Source organism: Ictidomys tridecemlineatus, chromosome 6 (genome assembly GCF_052094955.1).
Source record: "Ictidomys tridecemlineatus isolate mIctTri1 chromosome 6, mIctTri1.hap1, whole genome shotgun sequence".
Classification (NCBI taxonomy): Eukaryota; Metazoa; Chordata; class Mammalia; order Rodentia; family Sciuridae; genus Ictidomys; species Ictidomys tridecemlineatus.
The window spans coordinates 185,893,311-185,909,729 of NC_135482.1; the positions used below are offsets into that span (position 1 = coordinate 185,893,311).

The following is a 16,419-nucleotide window of genomic DNA, read 5'->3' on the forward strand; positions in this document are numbered from 1 at the left end:
CTAGATTCATTCTCCAGTACCAAAAATAAATAAATTAAATTAAAATATAAATCAGATTTTCAGTTCCTTGCTAAATTCCATTCTGATGACTTCCTTTTTTTATTTGGAATAAAATTTAAATTTATTACTGTGGCCTGCAAGGCCTTTTGTGATCCATCTTGCCTATCTATATCCTATGTCATGTCCCTTTTCTTACCATGCGGGAGCTTTCTTTAGTTTCCCTGAAGTTGAGCTTGGTCCTCCCCAGGCCTTCTGCATTGGTTTTGTTCTCCTTGTCTGGGCATGATGGGGACTTCCTTTCATTGGAGATTCCCCCACTTGTTATTTATGTTTTAACTCAAACATTATCTTCTTAGGAGGCTTTATTTTGCTCCTCTCTTTATCATATTAAGTACAGCTTCTCCTTTCCTTAGGCACTCTGTCCCCTTAGCATCATGACACTTAAGTTTTCTTGTTTATGTTTTGTTCTCCAGTGTATCCCTACTGCTAGAGCTGTGAGTGTAAAGATAACACAACTTTTTTAGCAGATGTTGTGTCCTTTGAATTTATAAGAATATCAGTTATATTCATTTTTAGATTTTAATTTGCACCATTATTTTTGTTCCCTAATTCTCTTATTTAGTGTTGATGTCTTTAAGAACTGGGTTCATGAACATCTTTTTGTTTCAGAAGTGCCTCTTGCAAATCTTTGCTGATTATGGGAGAAGGGTACTTTACTAGCTGGAAGCTAAGAAGTCTACAGGGCCCTTTTCTGTTCCTTGGATCTGAGTTTGGGGCATGTAGAGAACTTGGAGCCATCTGCCTGGCACACTTCTGGGAGTGTGATTGAATGTTGTTTTGTCTACTACTGCAATCCTGTATTTTATATATTTTCAGAATTTTTCTAAGTTTTTTAATGTGCCTTTTCTTTATTTTTTTTCCTACCAAGTTTATGTATTATCTGTTTAAATAACTTTTGTCATAATATATTGGGAGGCAAACTTATGTGCTTAGTTAGCTCTCTTAATATAGTTTCTGTGGCCCATTCTTTACAACTTTTTTTTTAATGTAAGAGAATTTTTGATTAGCCAATTTTCCTTAGTTGAAGGGATTCATTTTTTTTTAAAAGAGAGAGTGAGAGAGGAGAGAGAGAGAGAGATAGAATTTTTTTTAATATTTATTTTTTAGTTCTCGGCGGACACAACATCTTTGTTGGTATGTGGTGCTAAGCATCGAACCCGAGCCGCACGCATGCCAGGCGAGCGCGCTACCGCTTGAGCCAAATCCCCACCCCTCATTTTTTTTTTAAAGGCTCTTTTCAGTTTATTGCATGAAGGAGTTACACTAGACCAAGTTAAAAGTGGACCCCAAATGGTTACATTATACAGGCTGTGAGGTCTTTAAACTTGTGGCAAGGGACAGAAGGGAAATTCTACTCATTGCAAGGAAATCTTCACTTAAGCTTCAGGGAGCCACAAGCACTTAAAACCCATGAACCTTCAGCTGATTGTCCTTAGCCAGTCCAATCTCTACCAGGAACTGGCATAGGTTCTTGCGCTGGTCACCCTGTAGCTGAATTACTTCTCCATATTCTGGATGCGCAATTACAGTACCATTCAGGCAAATTTCTTCTTAAACGCCTTCACTAGTTTCTTTTTATCGTAATCATCAGCGATCCCTTGGACAGTAGTAAGGGTCTTCCTGCCGTTTCTCTGTTGAATTCTTATATGGATAGAATCCTCAGTGCCAGCAGAAAGCAGGTCATCACCCTTACTTGCATCAGCAAAGAGATTGAAAGAGTGGAGGTTCTGGATAGCGGACAAACGATAAGATTCCTTTTCCTCCGTGGAGAGGCGGAAGGCGGCTGCGGGCGGGCGGGGGGATGGAGCGTCGGGAAGCTAGGGGGCTCCAGGGGGAGGCTGCTGAGTCCTCGCCAGCGGCTCAGTGACTGGGAAGGGATTCATTTTCTTTAAAAAAAATCTTGTAGATTTTAGAAAATATTAAAAAATACAACAGAATGGAGTAGTAGAGAGAACCACTTTTGCACAGCTTCAAAAAATTATCAACAGAGAACCAATCTTGTCTATTCTCTTATTCCCTTCTCTCAGATGATTTTGAAGCCAATCTCATTCATCCTACTATTCTATAAACATATTAGCATGTTGGTAGGGACTCAAATATAATGCTGTAGAAAACAGGTGCTCTCTCTCAGAAGACCCTAAAGATTGTCCTGTTTCTTTGGAAGATGACTACTCATCTTTGTTTTAAAACTCAACAGTTTTATGCAGACTATATGTTCAGTAATAATTGTTAATGAAACAAGTATTAGTTTCTATACTGTTCATTATATAAAGTAGGTTACATGGCTAGGTTCAGTGTTCTATAATTGTCGTGACTTGGGAGGCTGAGGTAACAGATGTTCTAGTTCGAGGCCAGCCTCAGAAATTTAGAAAGACTCTGTCTCAGGATAAAAAATATAAAGGGCTCAGTGGTAGAGCACTACTGAATTCAATTCCCAGGACCAAAAAAAAAGCAGGTTATATTTTTGGATGTAATAAGGAATTGGCTGGATCTACAGGAGGTGAGTCTCCCTATCTAAATATAATCAATTAATTACTCTTTCTTTTTTGTTGTTGTCGTATTGGGCATTAAACTGAGGGCCTCACACGTACTAGGCAAGGGCTCTACCACTGAGTTATATCCCCAGCACCTTTTACATTTTATTTTGAGATACCAGTCTCAACTAAATGAACCAATCTGGCCTTAAACTTGCAAGTCCCCCTGCTTCAGCCTTCTGAGTAATGGGGATTACAGGTGTGGGCTACTGTACCTAGCTAAATAGAATCAGTTTCCAAATCTCTTTACATAGTGATTTTTTTTCTAAAATATTTTTTAGTTATACATGGACACAATATCTTTATCTTGTTTGTTTTTATTTTTATGTGGTGCTGAGGATTGAACCCAGTGCCTCACATGTGCAAGGCAAGAACTCTGCCACTGTGCCACAACCGGAGCCCTACATAGTGAATTTTCATAGTTGCAACTTATATCCTCATTATTTTGTTTTTATTTACAAAGATTGTAAGGAAGACTCAAAGCTAGCCACAGAGAGATCTAAGGATCACTGCAGTGGGGTCTTGTAGCAGCAGAGTTTGAACTTAACTCCCCTCATTATTTTAAAAGAGACAAATAACAGTGCATTCCCAGCTTCCTGAAAACCCACAACTAACTTCTCCAGATGTTACCAACACACTCATTAATAAGCCAAATGTTTTCAAATTGTTGCCTCATATAGGTCCTGATTAACTCTTAAGTTTTGGGTGCTTCTAAGTTAAGATTTCCTCTTTCCCTTTTTTGGGGAAGGAAAAGTGACTTTGTTCTACCATTTTTGTTCTTTGGCTGGGTTATAAATTAAATTGACAATAATGTCAATAATTCTATGAATTACACATTATGAATGACTAAAAAGTATAAATTATTATCTAATAATTCTTATGAATTATAAGACAAAATAATAGGGAAAAAATTACATACCCACATATACATTATATGGGAGTCCTTGTACATGAGACTCAGAAAAGGGCCAGATGATTAGAACTGATTGGTAGATTGTCCCATAGCCCACTGAAGGTGTATTTCTGTGGAAACAAAAACAGAAGTTAATGAGTAGAGCAGACTATAAACCAGTTTTTAGATCAACCAGTGAAGAAGATTTCTAGATGTTGGGTTTGAAGCATCTTTTGCCATTTGAGCATGTCGGAATGACTCATAGGGCAACAGGCATGAGGTTGTATAGATATGAGCTTTTGTCATGATCTCTTTTTGAAGTTTATGTCAGATCACTCAGCTTCAGCTACCAGGTCTTTGGGTAAAGGGCAGATTTTCTTCTTAGTGATACTATATCAAGAAGGAATAAGAAAATTAAAATGCTAGTTTGGTTGTCATAGCCAGATATTGCAAGCAAACAAGAAGAATTCAGAGGTCAGTCCAATTTATAGGTAGAATAACAAAACCTCAAAGAATGAGACTAGAATCTAATAATGGGTATACTTTTAAAATATGCTTTGTTAAGACTTTTTAGTAGGGAAACTCAAATTGGGCTTTTAAAAGCCTCTTATTGCTAGGAGCCAAGGACTTGCCATCAGATTTGCCCTGCAATACCTGTAGGTTTGGATCAATTCCCCTTTCTCAAGATCCCCAAACTATCTTAAGCTTCCTAAAACTGTCAGGATATGAAATTTCTTGCTCACATGTAAGGAACCAACTAAGGGAATCTTGTATGTTCCAGTTCTCCCCCAACTTCAAGGGGCTTTTATTGTCCCCATAAAGTCAACCTTAGTTTCTTAAAGTTGTTCATATCTGATTCTATACACATGCTCAAATATGATGACATTCTAGTCAAAGCTTTGGTAGTATAGACAGTGCTTCAAATTGACTCCTGTTAAAAGATTCTTATTACACTTATGCAAATACTATATTGCCATAAAAATTAGAATACCCATTAACAGTAATGGAATTCTTGAGGGATCAAGTAGGGAAAATTCTGTTTTCAAAAATATACCCTATCAGATTTCTTTTTCTTTCTTTTTTTAAATGTTTATTTTTTTAGGTGTAGATGGATACAACACAATGCCTTTATTTTTATGTGGTGCTGAGGATCAAACCCGGGCCCCGCCTGTACTAGGGGAGCACTCTACCGCTGAGCCACAATCCCAGCCCCACTATCAGATTTCTTGTAAGCTTTAGATAACTAGAGAGAAGAGAGAAAAATTTCCTCAAATATGAAAAACAAAACAAACAACAAGCAGGGCATCAAACAGCAAAGTCAGAAAAACCCCCATAATTTCCTTTGATCAATTCATTCAGTTTTATGTACTTCTTGTTCTGGATCTTTTAATATTTTTTTTTAAGTTGTAGATGGACACAACACCTTTATTTTATTTTTATGTGGTGCTAAGGATTGAACCCAGTGTCTTCCACATGCAAGGCGAGCACTCTACCACTGAGCTACAACCCCCACCCTCTGCTGGATCTTTAATTAGCTGTTTTATGAACTAATGAGTTTCTTCATTCTGGAGATTCTTACCCAACTAATGTTATCTTATGATTATCCAAAACCTGAACTTGCCTGTGTGCATTCTGTGAATTTCCTTGAATTTCCTTAGTCCTTTCCTTTACAAACAAAACAAAACAAAAATAATCCTCATTCCTTAAAATGTTCAATACTGAAAATATCTTATTTTCCTTTTATACTTTGCATAAGTTGTTTCCCTTATTATTTATAATAGTTTTAATTACATAAATTACGTTTTAAACTCTTACTCTAATTTCCAGTGGAAAAAGGAGGAAAAGGAATGATGAAGTCTGTCATCAATATTTTATGAATATATCATTTCATAATGTCTGAAAATATAATGTCCATTTGTTACTGGACCCAGATCCAGCTGCTCACTGCTTGAAAACTAATACTTGGGAGACAAAGTTGTTGGGAAGGAAGTTTTATTCAAGGACTGCCCCTAAGAAGATGGAGGGGCAAGGGTCCTTGAAGCTGTATCTGAGGGAGATCAGGTACACTAAAGGGATTTTATAAAAGTGCAGGGGGCAATAGGCAGGAAGACTATATGCTGAATGGGGTCTTTATCTTCTAGAGCATGTATGATCTAAGAACAAATGTTCAAGTAGAAGTGCAGTATCCATTACTCCATATATCCAAGCACAGTAGTAAAACAAACAGAACCCCACATATTTAACTTTTGGATTCTTGCTTTTGTTATGACTGCTTAACATGCACATGCTGTAAAAACAGTTATTGTGGAAATAACTTTAGCTAATCAATAGTTTTAACACCTCATGAATTTTCCATGAGTAATCCATCTAAGCACAATTTTTTTTCCCCTTAGTGCTTTGTAGTTATACGTAGTAGTTGGGTTCATTTTGACAGAGTCATATGTGTATGCAATTTTATTTACTCCATTTCAGTCCGGGTCCCCTATTTTCTCTCCCTTCCACCTCCCTCATTCTCCTTCCTCTACTATACCGCTCTTTCTTTCCTTCCTTCTTTCTTTCTTTCTTTCTTTCTCTCTCTCTCTCTCTCTCTCTCTCTCTCTCTCTTTCTTTTTTTCTCTTTCTTTCTAATATTTATTTTTCAGTTGTAGTTGGAAACAATACCTTTATTTCACTTATTTATTCTTATATGGTGCTAAGGATTGAACCCAGGGTCTCGCATGTGCGAGGTGAGTGCTCTACTACTGAGCCACAACCCTAGCCCCCATTTATTTATTTTTAATTGTTACTTTCTACTTATACATAAAGGTGAAATTTCTTGTGGTATATTTATGTATGTATATACTGTGATTTTTGCTAAATTTGGTCTACATTTTCTTCCCTTTCTTGTCCTTCTTCCTTCCCACTTTATCATCCCTATATCTTTATAATATCTGATCTCCCTTTCTTTCTTCTTATTTTGCTCTAGCTTCAGCATATGAGAGAAAATATTCGATCCTTGATTTTCTGAGTCTGGCTTATTTCACTTAGCATGATGTTCTCTGGTTCCATCCATTTATGGGCAAATGCCATAATTTCATTCTCCTTTATGGCTGAGTAGAACTCCATTGTGTATATATGCCACATTTTCTTAATCTACGTATCTATTGATGGGCATCTGGGCTGGTTCCTTAATTTGGCAACTGTGAATTGTGCTGCTGTAAGCATTAATGTGACTGTATCACTATAATATGCCAATTTTAGTTCCTTGGGATAAATACCAAACTGGGTCATATGGTGTTTCCATTTCTAGGTTTTTTGAGAAATCTCCATACTACTTTCAGGAGTGGTTCTACTAGTCTGCGCCCCACCAACAATGTTTGAAGTGTACCTTTTCCCCCATGTCCTGGCCAACGTTTATTATTACTTGTATTCTTGATAATTGCTGTTATGATTGGAGTCAGATGAAATCTTAGTGTAGCTTTTTGATTTGCAAAACACAATTGATTGCTATATATGTTGAACATTTTGTGGCCATCTGTATTTATTCTTTTGAGAAATGCTGTTTAGTTCTTTTGCCCATTTGTTTCTTGGTGTTAAGTTTTTTTGAAATTTTTTTCGTATTCTGTATATTATTCCCTTGTCAGAGGAGTAGCTGGCAAAGATTTTCTCCCATTTTGTGGCTCTTTCTTCATTTGAGTAGTAGTTTTCTTTGCTGTGCAGAAGCTTTTTAAATTTGATGATATCCCACTTAATGATTCTTGGTTTTATTATTTGAGCTTTAGGGGTCTTGTTAAGAAGTTGGTGCCTGCACCAATATGATAGAGCCAATCATAATTCTTAATTTTAAGCATCAGGTAAAAATAATAGACTTAAGATTTGAGTAAAAAATAGGTACAATAAAAGTTGTTTGCATTTTTTTTTCTTTTTTGGGGTACTGGGGATCAACCCAGCAAATGATGGTATTTAATACCTGAAGTTTATAAACTCTTTGGGATCTACTGTAGAGATTTATTCAGTTCCCTTGAGTTTCCTCCCATGAATATTTGAGGTATACATGCTAATAGACTTCTTTTTATTTTTCTCTTGTTAATTTGTCTTTTGTTACAGGGAATTCCTGTAAAAAATAACTATAAAGGGTAGAAAATTATTTTTTCATCCTTACACTAGCGACTTGAGCACTTAAACTAGGACTAGGGTGATTAACTGAATTTTAAATTTCACTTAATTTTAACTGTAGGTTTTAGGTGCCTTAACTTGTTCTCTCATAAGTCATGCATTCCAAATATTGTTGTTGTTATTATTAATTTGTGCTATAGGTACTCTATCACTGAGCTACACCCCTTCAGCCTTTTTAAAATTTTTTTTTTATTGTTGGTCGTTCAAAACATTACATAGTTCTTAATACATCATATTTCACAGTTTGATTCAAGCGGGTTATGAACTCCCAACTTTACCCCGTATACAGATTGCTGTATCACATCAGTTACCCTTCCATTGATTGACATATTGCCTTTCTAGTATCTGATGTATTTTGCTGTCAGTTCTATTCTCTACTATCCCCCCTCCCCTCCCCTCCCCTCCCCTTTTCTCTCTCTACCCCTTCTACTGTAAATCATTTCTTCCATTTGTATTATCTTGTCTTACCCCTCCTTTCCTCTTATATATCATTTTGTATAACCCTGAGGATCGCCTTCCATTTCCATGCGATTTCCCTTCTCACTCCCTTTCCCTCCCACCTCTCATCCCTGTTTAATGTAAATCTTCTTCTCAAGCTCTTCGTCCCTACCCTGTCCTTGTTTACTCCCCTTATATCAAAGGGGTCATTTGGTATTTGTTTTTTAAAGATTGACTAGCTTCACTTAGCATAATCTGCTCTAATGCCATCCATTTCCCTCCAAATTCTATGATTTTGTCATTTTTTAATGCAGAGTAATACTCCATTGTGTATAAATGCCACATTTTTTTTTATCCATTCATCTATTGAAGGGCATCTAGGCTGATTCCACAATCTTGCTATTGTGAATTGTGCTGCTATGAACATCGATGTAGCAGTGTCCCTGTAGCATACTCTTTTTAGGTTTTTAGGGAATAGACCGAGAAGGGGAATAGCTGGGTCAAATGGTGGTTCCATTCCCAGCTTTCCCAGGAATCTCCATACTGCTTTCCAAATTGGCTGCACCAATTTGCAGTCCCACCAGCAATGAACAAGAGTGCCCTTTTCCCGGCATCCTCGCCAGCACTTATTGTTGTTTGACTTCCTAATGGCTGCCAATCTTACTGGAGTGAGATGGTATCTTAGGGTAGTTTTGATTTGCATTTCTCTGACTGCTAGCGATGGTGAGCATTTTTTCATGTACTTATTGATTGATTGTATGTCCTCCTCTGAGAAGTGTCTGTTCAGGTCCTTGGCCCATTTATTGATTGGGTTATTTGTTATCCTATTGTCTAATTTTTTGAGTTCTTTGTATATTCTGGTTATTAGGGCTCTATCTGAAGTGTGTGGATTAAAGATTTGTTCCCAGGATGTAGGCTCCCTGTTTATCTCTCTTATTGTTTCTTTTGCTGAGAAAAAACTTTTTAGTTTGAGTAAGTCCCATTTGTTGATTCTAGTTGTTAACTCTTGCGCTATGGGTGTCCTATTGAGGAATTTGGGGCCCGATCCCACAGTATGTAGATCATAACCAACTTTTTCTTCTATCAGATGCCGTGTCTCTGATTTAATATCAAGCTCCTTGATCCATTTTGAGTTAACTTTTGTGCATGGCGAGAGATAGGGATTCAGATTCATTTTGATGCAAATGGATTTCCAGTTTTCCCAGCACCATTTGTTGAAGATGCTATCCTTCCTCCATTGCATGCTTTTAGCCCCTTTATCAAATATAAGATAGTTGTAGTTTTGTGGATTGGTTACTGTGTCCTCTATTCTGTACCATTGGTCCACCCGCCTGTTTTGGTACCAGTACCATGCTGTTTTTGTTACTATTGCTCTGTAGTATAGTGTGAAGTCTGGTATCGCTATACTGCCTGATTCACACTTCCTGCTCAGAATTGCTTTTGCTATTCTGGGTCTTTTATTTTTCCATATGAATTTCATGATTGCTTTATCTATTTCTACAAGAAATGCCGTTGGGATTTTGATTGGCATTGCATTAAACCTATAGAGAACTTTTGGTAATATCGCCATTTTGATGATGTTAGTTCTGCCTATCCATGAGCAGGGTATATTTTTCCATCTTCTAAGGTCTTCTTCTATATCTTTCTTTAGGGTTCTGTAATTTTCATTATATAAATCTTTCACCTCTTTTGTTAGGTTGATTCCCAAGTATTTTATTTTTTGGGGGGATATTGTGAATGGAGTAGTTGTCCTCATTTCCATTTCAGAGGATTTGTCGCTGATATACAGGAATGCCTTTGATTTATGTGTGTTGATCTTATATCCTGTCACTTTGCTGAATTCATTTATTAGCTCTAATAGCTTCTTTGTAGACCCTTTTGGGTCTGTTAGGTATAGGATCATATCATCTGCAAATAGTGATAATTTAAGTTCTTCTTTTCCTATTTTTATGCCTTTAATTTCTTTCGTCTGTCTAATTGCTCTGGCCAGTGTTTCGAGGACTATGTTGAACAGAAGTGGTGAGAGAGGGCATCCCTGTCTTGTACCAGATCTTAGAGGGAATGCCTTCAATTTTTCTCCATTCAGAATGATGCTGGCCTGTGGCTTATCATAGATTGCTTTTACAGTGTTGAGGTATGTTCCGGTTATCCCTAATTTTTCTAGAGTTTTGAACATAAAGGGATGCTGTACTTTGTCGAATGCTTTTTCTGCATCTATCGAGATGATCATATGGTTCTTATTTTTAAGTCTATTGATGTGGTGAGTAACATTTATTGATTTCCGTATATTGAACCAGCCTTTCATCCCAGGGATGAATCCTACTTGATCATGGTGTATAATTTTTTTGATATGTATTTGAATCCGATTCGCCAGAATTTTATTGAGGATTTTTGCGTTGAGGTTCATTAGAGATATTGGTCTGTAGTTTTCTTTCTTTGAAGTGTCTTTGTCCGGTTTCGGAATCAGGGTGATGTTGGCCTCGTAGAATGAATTTGGAAGTTCTCCCTCTTTTTCTATTTCCTGAAATAGCTTGAAAAGTATTGGTGTTAGTTCCTCTTTAAAGGTTTTGTAAAACTCTGCTGTATACCCATCCGGTCCTGGGCTTTTTTTAGTTGGTAATCTTTTGATGGTTTCTTCTATTTCCTCTATTGTTATTGGTCTGTTTAGGTTGTCTATATCCTCCTGACTCAATCTGGGCAGATCATAAGACTTAAGGAATTTATCTATGCCTTCACTATCTTCTATTTTATTGGAGTATAAGGATTCAAAATAATTTCTGATTATATTCTGTATTTCTGAAGTTTCTGTTGTGATATTGCCTTTTTCATCCTGTATGTTAGTAATTTGAGTTCTCTCTCTTCTTCCCTTCGTTAGCATGGCTAAGGGTCTGTCGATCTTATTTATTTTTTCAAAGAACCAACTTTTAGTTTTGTCAATTTTTTCAATTGTTTCTTTTGTTTCAATTTCATTAATTTCAGCTCTGATTTTAATTATTTCTTGCCTTCTACTTCTTTTGCTCTTGTTTTGCTCTTCTTTTTCTAGAATTTTGAGATGAAGTATGAGATCATTTATTTGTTGTTTTTTTTCTTTTTTTGAGGAATGAACTCCAAGCAATGAATTTTCCTCTTAGAACTGCTTTCAATGTGTCCCATAGATTCCGATATGTTGTGTCTGTGTTTTCATTTAACTCTAGGAAGCTTTTAATTTCCTCCTTGATGTCTTCTAAAATGCATTGATCATTCAGCAACTTATTGTTCATTCTCCAAGTGATGCTTGATTTTTCCTTCCTTCTTTTATCATTGATTTTCAGTTTTATTCCATTATGATCAGATAAGATGCATGGTATTATCTCTACCCCTTTATATTGTCTGAGTTGCCCTGTGACATAATATATGGTCTATTTTTGAGAAGGTTCCATGTGCTGCTGAGAAAAAAGTGTAATTACTTGATGTTGGGTGGTACAGTCTATATATGTCAATTAAGTCTAGGTTGTTAATTGTGTTATTGAGTTCTATAGTTTCCTTATTTAACTTTTGTTTGGAAGATCTGTCCAGTGGTGAGAGAGGTGTGTTGAAGTCTCCCATGATTATTGTATGGTGGTCTATTAGACTCTTGAACTTGAGAAGAGTTTGCTTGATGAACACAGCTGCACCATTAGTTGGGGCATATATATTTATGATTGTTATGTCTTGTTGGTGTATGGTTCCCTTGAGCAGTATGAAGTGTCCTTCTTTATCCCTTTTGATTAACTTTGGCTTGAAATCTATTTTATTAGATATGAGTATGGACACTCCTGCTTGTTTCCGCAGTCCATGTGAGTGGTATGATTTTTCCCAACCTTTTACCTTCAGTCTGTGAATATCTTTTCCTATCAGATGCGTCTCCTGTAGGCAGCATATTGTTGGGTCTTGTTTTGTGATCCATTCTACTAGCCTGTGTTCTTAATTGGTGAGTTTAAGCCATTAACATTTAGGGTTATTATTGAGATATGGTTTGTTCTTCTAGCCATATTTGTTTATTGATGTTACTAAACCTGATTTGTTATCCTCTTTGACTACTTTCCCCCCTTTACTGTCCTACCTCCCATTGTTGGTTTTCAATGTTATTTTCCATTTCCTCTTCCTGTAATGTTTTGCCAAGGATTTTTTGAAGAGATGGTTTTCTAGCTGCGAATTCTTTTAACTTTTGTTTATTGTGGAAGGTTTTAATTTCATCTTCCATCCTGAAGCTTAATTTCGCTGGATACACAATTCTTGGTTGGAACCCATTTTCTTTCAGTGTTTGAAATATGTTATTCCAGGATCTTCTAGCTTTCAGAGTCTGTGTTGAGAGATCAGCTGTTATCCTGATTGGTTTGCCCCTAAATGTAATCTGCTTTCTTTCTCTTGCAGCTTTTAAAATTCTCTCCTTATTCTGTATGTTGGACATCTTCATTATAATGTGTCTAGGTGTGGCTCTCTTATGATTTTGCACATTTGGCATCCTGTAGGCTTCTAGGATTTGGGCTTCTGTCTCATTCTTCAATTCTGGGAAGTTTTCTCGTATTATTTCACTGAATAGACGGTTCATTCCTTTGGTATGGAGCTCTGTGCCTTCCTGTATCCCAATGACTCTTACATTTGGTCTTTTGATATTATCCCATAATTCTTGGATGTTCTGCTCTTGGTTTCTTAGCAGACTTGTTGAGCTGTCTATGTTCTTTTCCAGTTGAAATACTTTGTCTTCATTGTCTGATGTTCTCTCTTCTAAGTGATCTACTCTGCTGGTAGTATTCTCAATTGAGTTTTTAATTTGGTTTATTGTTTCCTGCATTTCTAGGATTTCTATTTGTTTTTTATTACCTCTATCTCCCTGTGAAATTGATCTTTTACTTCCTGGATTTGTTTGTCAATGTGATCTTTCATTGTCTGATTTTGCTGTCTCATGTCTTCCTTGATACTCCAGATCATCTGAAGCATATATATCCTGAACTCTTTATCTGACATTCCATCTGTTGCAGCTATTACCTCTTCTAAAGTTGAGTTGACCTGCATTGCTTTTTCTTTCCTTGTCTTTTCATACTGCTCGCGTTTCTTTCTGCTTGGTGCAACTGTTGTGATTTTGAAATTTACCCCCTATTTATTTATATTGCTCTTGTATAGTTGGGAAGTCTCCCTTGCAGGGCGGGTAGTGGCTGTGCTCCTCCTTTAATTAGGGTGGTCTGTCTACCACGCTGATCCGTCACAGGTCTGCCCCCCCTGCGGGCACGGGTGGCGGCTCTGCTCTGCCCCCACTCCAATTGTAGTAACGTAACTACCACGCCCTGGGGTCGTTAGTCCTGATCTGGATGTGGGTGGCGGCTCTGCTGGGTCCCCACTGCAATTGATGTGACGTGACTACCACGCTGGCAGGCCTCTAGGCCGGTGGGTCGCATTCTGCACAGCCCCCACTCCCAATGGGGGTACCTGACTACCTCTCCAACGGGTCGCCGAGCCCCCTCCGGACCCGGGCGGCGACCCTGCTCCACCCACACTCCAAACCAGTGTGATGCGACTGCCTCGGTGTTACGTGTCCACCACGTTGGCAAGCTACCTGGCCTGTCTTGCCAGTGGGCCGCAGATCTGCCTGCCCTGCTTGCTCATATGGCAGCTCTGCACAGCCCCTACTCCAAATGAGGTTACTTGGCTACTGTGCCGCAGGGTCTATTCTATTCTAGGCGTGGGCGGCTACTCTCTTCAGCCCCAGTTGCATTTGGGGTGTCATGATACCACGCCGGCGGGTCACTTGGCCTGCTCTGGGCGCAGGTGGAAGCTCCACTCTGCCCCCACAGCACCCAGCAGGACCCTGGCTGAGAAGCAGTCACCGCCGGTTCCCTAGCCTTGGGCCAAAGCAGCTTAGGTAGCCAGAACCCCGCCTCTCCGATCCCTATACACTCTCCGCTGGGAGAGCGAGCGACCCCACGGGTTCCCCAGCCCCAGGCCAAAACTGTTCCGGGAGTCAGAACCCAGTCGCCCCAAGCTCAGCGCACGCTCCACTTGGAGCTGGCCTCCACCGGCAGTCTCCGCAGTTTCCTCAGACTTGGGCCAGGTTAGCCCCGGGAACCCGAGTCCCGCTGCTCAGTGCCCGGCGCACGCCTTGCCAGGCACGAGCCTCTAGGAGTATTCTCCACAAGATCCCCAGTCCCGATCCTGAGCAAGAAATCTGTCTGCTAGACACAGGCAAATACCAGCCTGAAATCACCTGTTCCGTAGCCGAATGAGCTGAGATCAGTAGAACATGGGGGTGATTACATCATCTCTCCGAAATGGCGGCTGCTGTCCTCCTCTGTGGTCCCACCGGTGACTGGAACCAAGCTGGACTGCTTCTCTCCTCTGTCTCAAAGCCGGAACTCAGCACTAAGCGCTGCCAATGTACCACTGGCGGGAGCCCCCTAAATCCGTATAGCTGCTCCCCCGCTCAGGCACCTTGCCGTTCCCCAGCGCGCACCACAGACTCCAGCCGTGGGGCGATCGCCTATCAGGCTATGCAACCCTCCCTGCGGAGAAATGGAGCTCCCACAGCCGAACCTCGCACGATGGAAATCTGTCCACTAGATTCTGGAACGCCTCAATTTCACTGGAAATTCCCAACAAGATAGCCTTCAGCCGTTTCTCATGGTCTTTCTCCAGCTCAGTGACGCGGCGCACTGGGGTGATGCACTCCCTTCGCCGCCATCTTCCCCATCCCTTTTTTTAATTTTTGAGACAGAGTCTTTCTAAGTTTATTAGGCTGGACTAGAAATTGTGATCCTCCTCTCTTCTGTCTCTGAAGTAGCTGGGATTATAGATGGGGGGGCCACTGTACATAGCCCTAATATGTTATTATTAAACATTTTTCAAAGTTGAAAGAATTTTACAGTGTTCAGTCCTAATAACTATCACTGAGATTCTACCATTAATGGTTTATTTATTTATTTTATTAATATTTATTTTTTTAGTTTTCGGTGGGCACAACATCTTTGTTTGTATGTGGTGCTGCGGATTGAACCCGGGCCGCACACATGCCAGGCGAGCGCACTACCGCTTGAGCCACATCCCCAGCCCCCCATTAATGGTTTATTATACTTAATTTTTAAATACACATTCACCTGGACATTTCTTTATCAATCCATTAATCTTCTTAAAATATATATTTCAAAACATTAGTACATATGTCCCTACGTACTTTAACATACACATCACTGACTTTTTCTTGTGTAAAATTTAATATAACATACAATGAAATGTCCACATCTTAAATATATACACTTGCTGAAATTTTATAGCTGCATATACCCGTGTAACTCATACCTCTATCAATATTAGGGTATTTTCAGCACCTTCCAAAGTTCCCTATTGCCTCTTCTTGGTCTGTCATTTTTTCCTACCCACCCAAGTAACTACTCTTCAGACTTTCCCTGTAATGTACTTAAGCAAAGCACTCTGAAAAGCTTAACATCCTGCTCATTGTAAAGGAAATGTACTTTGGCTACTTAGTTTTCATATGCATCTGTTACACTTTGAGTGTGTGCTCTAGAAATTCAGGTGTTGGAACTTAAATTAATTCCTCAATGTGGCAGTGTTGGGAGGTAGAACATCCTGTAAAGTGTTTGGGTCATGTGAGTGGAGCGCTCATGATTGGATTAATGCCATCTCTCAGAAATAAGTGAATTTTAGCTCTTGTGGAACTGGATTATTTACCAAGAGCTGGTTGTTATAAAGTCAGGCTGCTCCTTGTATTTTGCCTCTTTTACAAACATGCCTGCTTGCCCTTCCAGCCTCTGCCTTGTTTGGAAATAGCACAGGACCCTCACTCACAGAGGCAGCTTTTGTTTTTGGACTTTTTGGCTTCTAGAACTTTGAGCCAAAATAATCCCCTTTCTAAAAAAGTAAATTACCCAGTTTCCGGTATTCTATTACAGCCACAGAAAGTGGACTAATATGTATTTTAGTTTCTGTACAACAAAACAACTCTTTTGCTGTGGTCTGAATATTTGTGTCCCCATAAATTTAATACGTTGAAACCTAAGTCAGTGTGATAGTATTAAGAGGTAGGACCTTAAGGAAATGGCTGAGCCCTTATGAATGGAAGTAGTACACCTATAAAAGGTGCCTGAGGAAGCATTGCTCCCTCTGTCATGTGAGGATCCAGTAAGAAGGGACATCTGTGAGAAATGGGTACTTATCAGACACTGAATCTGCTGGCATCTTGATGTTGGGCTTCCTAGACTCTAGAATTATGGGAAATAAATGTTGTTTATTAGTCATCTAGCTTATGGTATTTTTTTTTAGGTACCAGGGATCGAACTCAGGGGCACTTGACCACTGAGCCATATAAATAAT

General features: G+C 38.9%; 1 protein-coding gene and 1 pseudogene across 1 annotated transcript in view; one reads left to right on the forward strand and one right to left on the reverse strand.

Annotated features, from left to right (window-relative positions):
• The window catches only part of Dnajc3 (DnaJ heat shock protein family (Hsp40) member C3), a 70,630-nt gene that overhangs the window by 8,874 nt on the left and 45,337 nt on the right, over positions 1–16,419 (forward strand). The window lies entirely within an intron of this gene.
• LOC101977327 (eukaryotic translation initiation factor 1 pseudogene) lies at positions 1,277–6,865 on the reverse strand (annotated as a pseudogene).